A 12,929-nucleotide genomic window follows, 5' to 3' on the forward strand; every position below is an offset into this window, starting at 1 on the left:
TTCAAAAGCAGATAACGCTGATGCCGTGATACCTCTGTGGTTCCTATCTAGTCTAGAAACTTCCACATCCGCTAGTGCAGATGTTCCCAACTTTTGCTGGAAGTTGGCGTAATGTTGTGGTAAAAAGCCCGCATGCTACGTTTAACAATTACCTAAGCGTTATAAAGTTTTGAATGCTTATTTATTCCACTTTGTACATGCAGTTCGGAACTCTTATGTAAAGCCGGCTTTAGTTCAAATTTCGTTATGTTTTAGTTCGCTATTTGTTGTTTAGAATAAAATAGCTTTGAAATTAGAACATGCGAGAATTGGGCTTTGTTTTGTAATGAGGTTTTTAATTGGATAGTAAATTTTGTAGACGTACGCTAAGTAGTGAAAAGATTTATGTACTGCAGTTATGATTGCTTATAATCACAACGATATTCGTAAGACTCGAGGTTATTTTACAGAGAAGGTGAACATAAATTACAAGTATTTAAGAGGAGTCTTATGGCAAAACAAAAATGCAATTTTGTTCCAAAGAGAATGAGTGAGCGGCACTGAGTAGTCAAGCTTAGTGGTATGAAATCGTATGGAATTTTATAGTCTTTGATTGTTTAAACATTATTAGAATTTGATTTTTTAAATAATGCTGCTTTAGTACCTAGTAAGTTTTCTATATAATTTGTGTATCGGAAAGCTCCTTGAGCGTCTTTAAAGCATAAAAGGCATTTATTTTCTCAAAATTGATTCCTTTAGAATTTTTATGATGTCATTTCTAATAACTACTACATACTACTACCGCCTCGGAAACAAATGGCGCTCTGAGAGAGAAGAAGCGGCGCAAGAAACTCTCCCAGAACTCTTTTTTTGCGCTCTTTTCAATAAAAATATACAATATTGTACAGTCATTTCTATCGCTACAAAATAATCACAATCTAGTCCCAGGCGGTCCGATCATTTAGATATTCAGCAGTGGAGTAATAGGATTTACTACAGAGCCAATTTTCTGTAAAACATTAAAATTTATTTATAGACAATGCCTGAACAGTGGCTGGGAATTTATTATAAAAGTGTATACATTTACCCTTAAAGCTATTATGTATCTTATGAAGCCTACTAGCAATCTCTTATTTCTAATGTTATAATTTTAAGCAGTAATACGTGGAAGTAATATCAAAATTGATTTTCATTCATGATATTTCTCGATTCCCAAATTTTAAATAAAAAATGCGTCGCTGCAATTATATATTAATTGGCAAGGGCTAGATTAATAATGCTAACTAATATTTTTATACTTTACACTTCGTCTTAAGCGCCTGAAGCAAATACGTGTACAAATATATTATTATCGTATCTAATCTAAGGTCTAATCAAAATGGGTAACAATAAATAGCTATCATAGATCCAGAATTACGACAGGACGTTTTAAACTTCCGGTAGTTGACACAGTATGTTTTCAATTACAGTAGGGTAGTACTCGCTGCGTATTCCTGTTTGTTTTCATCAGGGTTGCCGGTCTCGAGAATATCTCGTTTTGCAAATATAGCGACGTGATATACTTACTTGTCAGATATTGATGTGATATCGTGTGCAGACATGGAAGTTATTCTTAAAGTGATAGCTTAGCATTCATATAATGTTAATACTTTGTAACATGATTAGACTCACACTCATACACACACACACACACAGACACACACACGCTCAGGGGAACAGAAGACAAAGGCGGTTTTTTAGTCGGTATAGGTCACCAGACCGAGTCCGACATACGGGGTCCCTGGCATCCTGACCCCACGATATGTAATAGTATTTATCCCCTCAGAAAAAAAAACACACACACACCCCCAGACACACACACATACAGAGTGCACTTTTTGACCTTTCGGTTCATATTGTTAACCATAGAATGTAAATTGGTTGCCTACAGGACAGGCTACGCCTAGTGTAGGTACCAAATATGATGTAATATTATGTGATAAAGTGTATCTATAATTATAATAAATAAAAAAAAATATTCTCCTCTTTAATCTGACTTTGTTTGCTTGGACTTTTAAAGTGAAATGTTTAATAGTCTCAGTAATCAGACGAAAATCAAAATATAACACTCACGATGGACTTTTAAGTATGAAAATTTCTAATATTCTATAACGGTACTAGAGTAAGAAGAATGGACTCGGAAATATAAGTAGAGTCTGTGAAATTACTATTTCAGGCAGATAATTTAAAATTTTAGTCAAATAGGTATAATTAAGATCTTTGTAGGTACGTATATTTTTCGAGAATGTGTATCTAGTATAAATGTGTTAATTTACTTCATGAGTTATATTACGTTATACTATGTTGACTTACAAGAGTAGGTACCTACCTAATTCCTAGAAACTAAACTCTCATATAAATAGACTTCTTCAAATTTGTTACTTAAGTATTTGTTCGGAAGCCCAACCAACAATCGCTGACTCAAATATATACGAGGGCGGCACTGAAAATTTCGGGAATCAAGAAAAGTGACACAACATTACTATTTAAAAATGTATTTATTGCTTTTCGAAGTATTTTACGCGAAATTTGACACATTTTTCCATACGATGGAACCAATCATTGAAGCAACCATTCCTTTCGGAAGTTGGGGTCTCCAAAATTGCCGTTTTGTAGGCGTCCACAGCTTTTTCAGGTGATGAAAATCTCTGACCACGCAATTTATTCTTTATTTTAGGAAAAGTATAGAAATCATTAGGGCTTAGGTCGGGGCTGTACGGCGGATGGTCTAATAATTCTATGTTTTCTTGCTCTAAAAACTCTTTTGTTCTGTGCGCGGTGTGAGAACTCGCATTGTCGTGATGGAGGATGATGCGGCTGTTGCAGTTCTCTTTACGGAGTTCAGAAACGACCTGTGGCAAACAAATGCTAGCATACCATTCTGCATTAACAACTTTTTTACACCTATTTGTTCATGCAAGATTATTTATATTTGTCTCATGCCAATGTCTAAAGTTGCCTGAATTTCGCGGTATGTCACATGTCGATCTTCCTCAATCAGCGTACGCACAGCATCAACGTATTCTTTGGTGACTGCAGTTTTTGGACGACCTTGACGGGGATCATCAATGAGCTTGACACGTCCACGTTGAAATTCAGCAAACCAGCGATAAATTGTGGTTTTGGATGGGGCTTCATCACCAAATGCAGAAATCATCCGGTCAACAAACTGTTTTTGTGTTAAACCACTTCGAAAGTCAATTAAAAAAATTAAATAATAAATCATCGCTCTAGAATTTTCTCGAGTTTATTCCATTTTCTCAACGACTAAGTTTGAAAAGACCTTGTGACAAGACCGAGAATCTTTTTTTAAAGAAGTAAATGGTATTCGATTTTTAAAACCAAGGAGTTTTTAATTAAAAATATTTTAATATGACAGGAACAGTGGTTATATATTTTTAACCAAAACCTTTTTATTAGTAAACTTAAATAACTTATGAAGAACCTTTCATAACATTTTTCTATTTTCATTTGCTATTATTTTCAGAAGTTATCTCGCTGGGCTGGCTGAATACAAAAGACTGTTCCGAACAACTGACATTGACAGCCCTGTAGACAGCGCGCGTATTCCGCGTGCCATTCCCGCCACAACTTCGCAGCCATGTTGGATTTGCGCGCCATTTCACACCTCTCCTAAGGTGACTATAACAATTTAATCTTTATTTTAACTACTTACATAAATGTTGTATTCGATAACATTTCATTTAACTTTTAAATTGAATTATTATGACTTTACTAAAAACTCATACAAAACTCTGTAAAAACGTAATATTCTGTGGTAATAATATTATATAGATAATAGAGTTTATTATCAGTGATTCGTAATTTAAAGAAAATTTGTTCCTTTCTGCCCTTTTATGTTTTTTTTATTCAAATTCAAAAACACTTTATTCATGTAGGTGACAGAAATGACACTTATGTCATTAAATTATGTCAAAAAAAAAATATAAAAATATTGTTTCTTATTGAATTTACCGCTACTTCGTAAAGGGTTGAGCTAATGAGAAGAAGTAGCAAGAAACTCATTGACACTCTTTTTAGTCAAAATTTACATTTTAGTTGTTTTACAAATCATTTCAAGTACAATATATGCAAAGTGACGCAACAAAAATACTCAAATGTCAAAAACTGAAAGGCTTTCACGAGTAAGTCAAAAAAAGAAAAAAAAGTAAATTAATACTTATAAACACAAGAATTATTGAGTATAGTAGATGCATCAATCCACACATACCGTAAATAAATAGAGGCATTATGTGAGCATTTCATAAAATAAAATATATAATATTTTAACTTTAAAGGAAATAATAATAATAAAAAAACACATCAAGCAGACCTCCCGGTAACAAGATCATCCAGCCACCACGAGTAGCACCCGTTCACGAGCATGACGCATGGACCAGCCATCGCCTCCCTCGACCATATTTTAGGGAAGGGAACGACGAATGTGTAAAATCTATATAGATAGTTATCCAAGTAGGTACCTAGTTGTAATTCATTTAAATTTACTTATTATAAAGTTAGCATCATGAAAAATTAAGACAATACTTCTACGCCAATTAGCAATCTAAGTTAGAAATTATAGATACTCCATAGACATTTAAGATATGTTTATTTATATAAGAGCTCAGTTCCGCGTGTGTTATACTTTTCATGTATTAATAATCAGCTTGATGCATTTTGACAAATATTTTACTATTAATAATTACATATTTGTATTATATAAACAGACCGGATAAAGCCGTGTTGGGCCATAGAGGGCATTTATTTTCTCAAAATTGATTTCATTAGAATTATTTTTTATGCCATTTCTAATACACTAGAAACTACTACCGCTTCGGAAACAAATGGCGCTCTGAGAGAGAAGAAACGAAGCAAAAACTCTCCCAGCATTTTTTTTGCGCTCTTTTTAATGAAATACACAAAAACAATGTACATAAAAAATTATTATAAATATTTTATATTAAAAATATATTTATAAATTAAAAAAATATCACAGATAAACTTAAAATGTCTCCTGAAATCAACCCGTAAGTGAACCTTTTATACAAAGCTTCATACACTTCACCGATTTGATAAAACACACACATAGGTCTAGAGATAAGCTCGAACGGGTCGCACAAGGATACGACTATAATGAAATCCGGGAATGACAATTAACGAAGGGGAAGTTCGTATGAAAGATCTTAGAGTAATGTAAAGGGGTTGAATTTGTTTGTGCTCTTGGGTATACCAGTTGGGAATTTGAATTATTTTTTCTTTTGAAAAGTAAGAAATTACATATTACGATCTCACCCTGTTAAGAACGCCTCCCTCGTAAAATTGCATTATACAATCAATAAACGGCTTATATAATAATTATAAATAATAAATTTCGTTTATTTCAAAGATTGCATATACACTTTAGTGGTTGAGACTTCCCAGTAAGTTTTAGGACACTTGTATTGGGATCGTTATACATATTAGATTTAAGCCTTCTCTGTACTTTCCTTTTACTAAATTAAAAACAATTTGTGTTCAAACTAAAATTTCTTAGCTACCATTGGTTTTTATTATTATTATTGGCTAAATTGTCGTACCTAGATCAAATGATCTAAGTCTAGTCTAGTCTAGATAGACTATGACAGCTATGAAAATGTCGAATAAATCAACTTTAGAACTCAACTCTATTTTGAGCAATTCACGCACACTAACACAAAGTGTCGTACAAATCTCAAGTGTAAGACGTAGCTTGTCACACACGCTTAACTAATATTTCTGGCCTATTTTTATCGTTTGTCTAACAGCAAGAAACTCTATCTAGAAGTATCAATTATCTAAGTTGTCGTATTCTATATGATTTTTGGACTCAAAATACATAAAAGTAAGTAAATCTCTAAATCTACCCTAGTCTTATAGTCACATCGCCTATGTGCTGGGGTTTAATTCTAATCGACTGGTGAGTCTATTTTTCACCGTCAAATGGCATCATTAAACACCAAAGTCAAACATGCATTACATTCATTAGGAGTTTCATGAATAGCGCCAACGAAATTGCGTACGAATTTTGTTTCGGGTGAAGATTTATCAGTGACGTATGTAAAGTATGTGGGAGGGTGTTCGAGGGAGTGCCGGAGGGAGAGGTTTAATACAGGGTGATGGTCGACTTCTTAAATGCCAACCATTTTCCTAGGAGGGTCCGATTTTAATCTTGCTTCGAATGGACAAATTTGTACGTTTGGGTTGTTTTAGTATAAAGTTGTTATTATCGTTATTATGTTTACAAGAATATATATGCGAATAATGTTTATATGAAAACTGTTTTACTATATATTAGTAAATACAAAAGTATATTATGTTTATTGGTATCGATAGGCCCGACAATGTTTGTGGTTAAGGAACCACTTTTTTAAATGCTTCATATTTTCAGAATCTCTGATAATTAATATTAGGATTGAAATTAGTAACTGTACTGTACTGTAAGTACTGTTTTTATGCAAGATGTATTTTTAATTATAACTTATGTAACAAGAGTTTCGTGATCTCCCTGCAGCCTTCATCACGGTGAAGGGCAAAGAGAGAAAAGAATCTATAAAGTATGCATTGTCTATACTCTGACAAAGACTAAAAGAATGACGTAGATTAAACAGTATGCGTACAGAGAACAAGTTCTATTTTATAGACATATTTTAACAATTAAAAACTATTAATTTAATATAATCTAGCTTATAAGCAGATCATTTTTGACAATCTGCCATCTTTGAACGTGGAAAATACTTTATTTCTACAATGCCAATAAAATTATATTCGACTTTTGGACTGTTGTGTCATGACCGTGATTCATGAAATCGGCCAAAAATATCGACTATAAGCACATCTTAGTAAATACTATCATGAACCCGTAACATCTATTGACTACGAGCTGTTGCCCCCGACTTCGTCCGCGTAGATAAAGAGTTTTTTAAGAATAAAAAGCAAGTTTGGTATTGAAGATTATCTCGTGTCCTATTTCAATTCCAGTTCCCGTTTTCGCTCCCGTCCCCAACATATTATATGTCTCTTATTTCGAGGAATATTGCTATAGGAAACTAAACCTACTATTGGTATAGTTATAGCTCATCGAAGTGAATATCAGTTTTTCACAAATCCCGCGGAAACCATGGATTTTTCCGGGATTAAATGTAGCTGCTTTCCCAAGCAGTAATTTATCGCTGTATCAAATTTCATCAAAATCAATAGCTCCGGCGTAAAAGCGTAACAAACAAAGTTACATTCACATTTATAATATTAGTGGGGATTGACTCATTTCAACCGCAGTTTCCTTGAAAATGTAATCTAGAAAGGTCGGGTTAGCTAAAATAGTAATAAAAATGTTTATTTTTATGGAAAATCTAAGTGTTTTTTATAAATCTATAGATGCATTTAATATAATAGCAGATTCTAATGTGTCTGTGCAGTGATAGAAAACTAAGACTGTGCCTAAAGGCAATTCTAAACAAGAGAAACAGAACACAACACGAATGCAGATTTCAGACACAGTTCATTGGAGAGGTGAATCATTGAGCTGAAACGATCTGAGATCAAAAGGTTCACTTGATTCGTTCACTCTTGGTGTTACTAACCTTATGCTAACGTTATATCCTTACAATATTTACACAGAGTAGAAATGCAGTGCATTTGGGTATATTTTACAAGAATTGTATTTGCTGGATGCGATTGCTAATTAAGACAGTAATAATGACCATCATGTTCAGGAAGCATCCTTACGCAAACATATATAAAATATACGATAATTTATATTTATACGGCCTTACAAATAAAATTGGCATAAAGTTATTTCTAAGCATAAACCAAGAATATGTAAACTGTTTATAAATAGACATTTTGCCTTCGAATGGTTTGTTCGGACGTATAACGTTTCCCGCGTTTATTTGTAAGGCAGCTTGTCATTCGGAAAACTTCAGAATTATCATTTTATTGACAGTGTTGTCAACGATATTGTAAACATTTTGCATTTTCTTTGTTTATCATCAGTTATAACTTTATACTAAGTTTATTTGTAAGGCCGATACAATTTATTCTTTATTACTTTTTATGAAATATTTGATATTATTACACAACTCATATATTGGATGCAGCAGCTGATAATAATAGGTCAGGAATATTAGATTAGTGTGCGTGACAGACTACGTCTTACACTCGCGATTTGTGTGACACATTGTGTTAGTGTGCGGGAATTGCTCTTAATAGAGATTAGTTCTAAACATAATTGTTTTCGACGTATTCATAGCTGTCATAGTCTATCCAGATATTATATAATTAATCTAAAGCAGCACCCTACAAACTAAACTGAAAGTTGAGTTTCTGGTATGTTTTCTGGTATGTATTACCAGTGGGAGGCTCCTTTGCACAGGATGCCGGCTAGATTATGGGTACCACAACGGTGCCTATTTCTGCCGTGGAATACTGTTCCATGTGTAAGTATTACGGTGTTTCGGTCTGAAGGGCGCCGTAGCTAGTGAAATTACTGGGCAAATGAGACTTGACGAGACGAGCGCAATTGTAGTGCCGCGGCCGCTCAGCATTTTTGAGTTTTTCAAGAATCCTGAGCGGCACTGCATTGTAATGGGCAGGGCGTATCAATTACCATCAGCTGAACGTCCTGCTCGTCTCGTCCCTTATTATCATAAAAAAAAATGTTCTTCTCACGAGATCTACTTTTTCCGAACATAATATGGTTCGAGTATATTAAGATTCAGTAATTTAATAGTGCCCATTCAAAAGCGCTTAGTTTAAGCCTAATTGAATAATGTTTATTTGACTTTAACTTTGAAATGTTCGTTGAAATAAGCTGGCCAGAGTTTTAGACCAACGTTGGATCCGGTTGAGCTAAATCAGATTGAGAGCTAGAAGATGAGAATCGAGCAACAAGTTTGCGCTGTTTTTGCAGGACGATGTGACATATATTACTTACTTCACTTAAGTTCTAAGTTCTAAGTAATTTCCTTCCAGATCATTCCGATGTCTTTCGCTTTGTCAATGACAGTCCGCCGCCAGGTTTGCATTGGACGGCGAAGTTTGCGTTTTCCTTGAGGGTTCCAGTTTAGGGTTTCCCTCGGTATATAGTTAGGATCCCTCCGGAGTGTGTGGCCTATCCAGCTCCTATGCCTATCATTGTGTATCAAATTCAAATATTTATAGTCTAAATAAGATTTATAATCACTAATTATTGAGCGTCAAAGACAACCACCCACTCGAAAATATATGTCTTGGATCTGAGACGAACGGGTTCGAGAAACTGAGAAGGCTTTTAAATGAGGAGAAGAAATAAAAAATCATTTATTCAATTATGTCAAAAGTTTATGAATGTTAAAGATTTTAACACCACTTCTGAAAAGTTGAGCTTTAAGGAGGAGAAGTGGCTAGAAAAATGTTACAAATTCAATTGAATTGTTAAAAAACGTTTATGTGTTAATGGTGGCTATAACGTAAATGACTTTTCTAAAGATTGAGTGATGTTTTCAAAAATAATCATAAATAAATTTCGTTACCAAATTAATACATTGTATCAAATCGGGCTGCATATGCCGTCAAGAGCACTATTAATCCTAGAATATTCTTATTACATTCACGGTAATTTGTCTCTCAAGATGAGCCAAAGGATCGGCTCATCTTGAGAGACAAAAAAAAATTTGGTAAACGTTGCCGCAGGACGAAGCTAGTGAAGTAAACACAATAATGAAACCCAAGCATCATTACACTAACGAAAAGCTGGGGATCAATACGCGACGCAAAACTTAAATTCGCCCCCCTCAAGAAGGTTGGCCAAATTCGTATGTTAATATATCCCCCCCGCGATCGTTCCCCGCGCGCGTCCGGCCGGCACCCTACTCCCGCTGCCCCCCGCCCGAGGGAACCGACCGAACTATTATAAAGGGTAGCACGAAAGTTAGATTAATGATGTTAGGAGCTGACCAGCGTACACCCGAAGGGTACCCTGGAATATATGTCACATTTCCAAAAATTATAAACTGCCAATTAATTTACCGGATGCCGGCTAGATTATGGGTACCACAACAGTAATGTGAAATGCTAGTGAAATTACTGGGCAAATGAGACTTGACAACTTGTGTCTCAAGGTGACGAGCAGTTGTAGTGCCACTCAGAATTTTTGGGTATTTCAATAATCCTCAGCAGCACTGCATTGTAATGGGCAGGTCGTATCAATTACCATCAGCTGAACGTCCTGCACGTCTCATCCCTTATTTTTATAAAAATATATAAAAAAAAATCAACCATACGCTAACTAATAAATTCAAACTCTTAGGTTAATGCATCCAATATACGATTTCAAACAAATTTTTATGTATATTACAGCCATTGTAAAATACTCTATTGACTGAAATAAGTGGCTGTTGAGTTCCTTGGATGTTCTTCTCACGATAACGCGCAAACGCGCTTATTGTAAGTTTATTTTAATAAAGTTTATGTGACTATGACATTGAAAATGTTAGTTAATAAATTTAAGTTAATTTTAGATAAGTCAAGGTTAATGGATTACTTACTTTAAAAACATGTTAACAAGGCGTAGCGTTTCACAAACAGTAAATAGAAGCTCTAAAAATTGATGTATTCACTTTAAGATACTCTACATACTAAGATAAAGTTTACACATTACCATAATTTATCGGCTATGCGGGAATGAACCCACGCCTCTCAACTTCCTCCCCAGTGCTCTAACTAACTAATCCAACCGTCCGAGTGACGCATGATTCATATATATTGGTATGTTTGTTAAACTCTCAGCTTGTGGCGCCAATCTACAGGTAAAAGTTGGTAAGAGCATCATCTATAGCGGATTTGTGGAATGGAATGGTGATTTGTTGAACAGAATGATATAAAAATCGCGATATAAAAATAGTTGTAGATCGTAGAAGGGCGAAAATTTTAAGTTGTATGTATTTTTTAATGCTGAATCATAATAAAATAAAGTATATATATATATTTAGGGGTGGGTCTCTCTTATCTCTAAGGGGTATGATATATGTATAAAAATGTTCGCCGATTCTCAGACCTACCCGATATGCAAACAAAATTTCATAAAAATTGGTTCAGGCGCTTCGGAGAAGTTTGGTAACAAAGACTGGGACACGACAATTTTATATACATATTAGACTAGCTGACCCGGCAAACGTTGTTTTTCCATATAAATTATTTTTAGAGTTAAACCGTTTCTTGGACAGCTACCTGCCAATAAAAGTCCCGACAAAATCGGCCCAGCCATTTCAGAGATTAGCCGGAACAAACAGACAGACACAATTTTTTAAATTATGTTATGTTGGTGTATATACCGTATATATATATATATTCACACTAGCTGACCCGGCAAACGTTGTTTTGCCATATAAAGTATAATTCACGCGATAGTTTTATAAGTAATAAAATATTGCCTATATATATATTGTACATCATTTTGTTCTATTGTCAATAGTTTTTGCAGCGCACGCAAAAATAGGTTTTCGATTTTACACCTTGTGTTACAAAATAGCAATTTTATTACGGATCCGTAATTTTGAAAAAAAAAAACATAGCCTATAGCTACCTCGATAAATGGACTACCCAACACTGAAAGAATCATTGAAATCGGACCAGTAGTACCAGAGATTAGCGCGTTCAAACAAACACTGCAGCTTTATAATATTAGTATAGATGTAGTAAAAAACAGTTATTTCAATATTACAAACAGACGCTCCAATTTTATTTAATATGTATAGATATATATATATATAGTAAATTATCTGTAGGTATATAAATACCTACAGGTAATTTACACTCAATAATGATATTATTAAAAATGAACACAAGTGGCATATATCCTGTAGGTGTACAGTTTCTATCGAGGCTCGGTGGTAAAGTGTGGACGATCTAACTTCGTCTTACCCTCACATACACAACTCGCACACACGTTGATCCGCGGGCTGTCCACGTCTCGCACATGGGATTAGATACGTTAATTCTTCGGCAGAGAGAACTGTCACTACACCCGGTCTTCGAGTGGGCTCCGTCTGTTTCGAAACGTTTCTCTGATTTCTAGATAGGTACAATTAAATTATTTCAATTGAATTTCTAACCTAGAGCACCTCGTTAGACATATTGTATGATGTCCAAAGTACCGTTTCCAGGAACAATATGGATTTGACACAACGGCTTATTAGACTAAGGAACTGTTTCACAATGTCACTTGAGTACTTCTTTGTGACTGTTTTTTTACATTGTTGTACACACTTCCCCACCAGAGACAGTGTATACATCATATAAGCTTTTTTTTCTTTTTAGTATCTAATCCTCACAATCCAATAGGTGCCCACGACGCTCGAGTAAATCTCTATTTAGTCTCTTGGGCTCCCATACCATTATAGAAATTGACATTACCTACTTTGTCAAATGCATGTCACTCTGCCAGGCAGTACGCGGCAGATAAATATGATATTTGCTACAAGATCCATCCTTTAATTTAAATGGCCCTTACCTGCTAGATATACTATACATTGTGAAACACAAATGATGTATTTAATTGATAGATTATTAGCAAGTAGCATATTCGTAAGAGCCTCTAAAACAATAGATTAATCTATTTTCAATACCAATAGTCATAAGGCACTTTTATAATTAGCCTAATTTGTGAATTGTATAATGGGAATTATAATAAAAAAATCAATAATTGTTCTAATTCAATTTAAATTGATTTTGAATTTAAAGAATTATTTGGAATTGAATGAATTGTAAATTAGAATTTACCAAACATTCGCAAGAGAAATGCGTCAAAACTGAGAAGAACAAACGTGGGACTTTTGTTTAATAATTCAAATATTAATAATTAATAAAATAATAATAAGTTAATTTGAATACTATTTATATCATCATTGGTTAATCTT

The 12,929-nt window shown here is 34.2% G+C and overlaps 1 long non-coding RNA gene across 1 annotated transcript in view; it reads left to right on the forward strand.

Annotated features, from left to right (window-relative positions):
• LOC126966210 (uncharacterized) overlaps positions 1–12,929 on the forward strand; it is a 64,025-nt gene that overhangs the window by 36,464 nt on the left and 14,632 nt on the right. The window contains exon 2 of the long non-coding RNA XR_007729696.1: positions 3,506–3,656. This is a non-coding gene — a long non-coding RNA (uncharacterized LOC126966210). The remainder of the gene's footprint in view (positions 1–3,505; positions 3,657–12,929) is intronic.

Source organism: Leptidea sinapis, chromosome 9 (assembly GCF_905404315.1).
Source record: "Leptidea sinapis chromosome 9, ilLepSina1.1, whole genome shotgun sequence".
In the NCBI taxonomy this organism is placed as follows: domain Eukaryota; kingdom Metazoa; phylum Arthropoda; class Insecta; order Lepidoptera; family Pieridae; genus Leptidea; species Leptidea sinapis.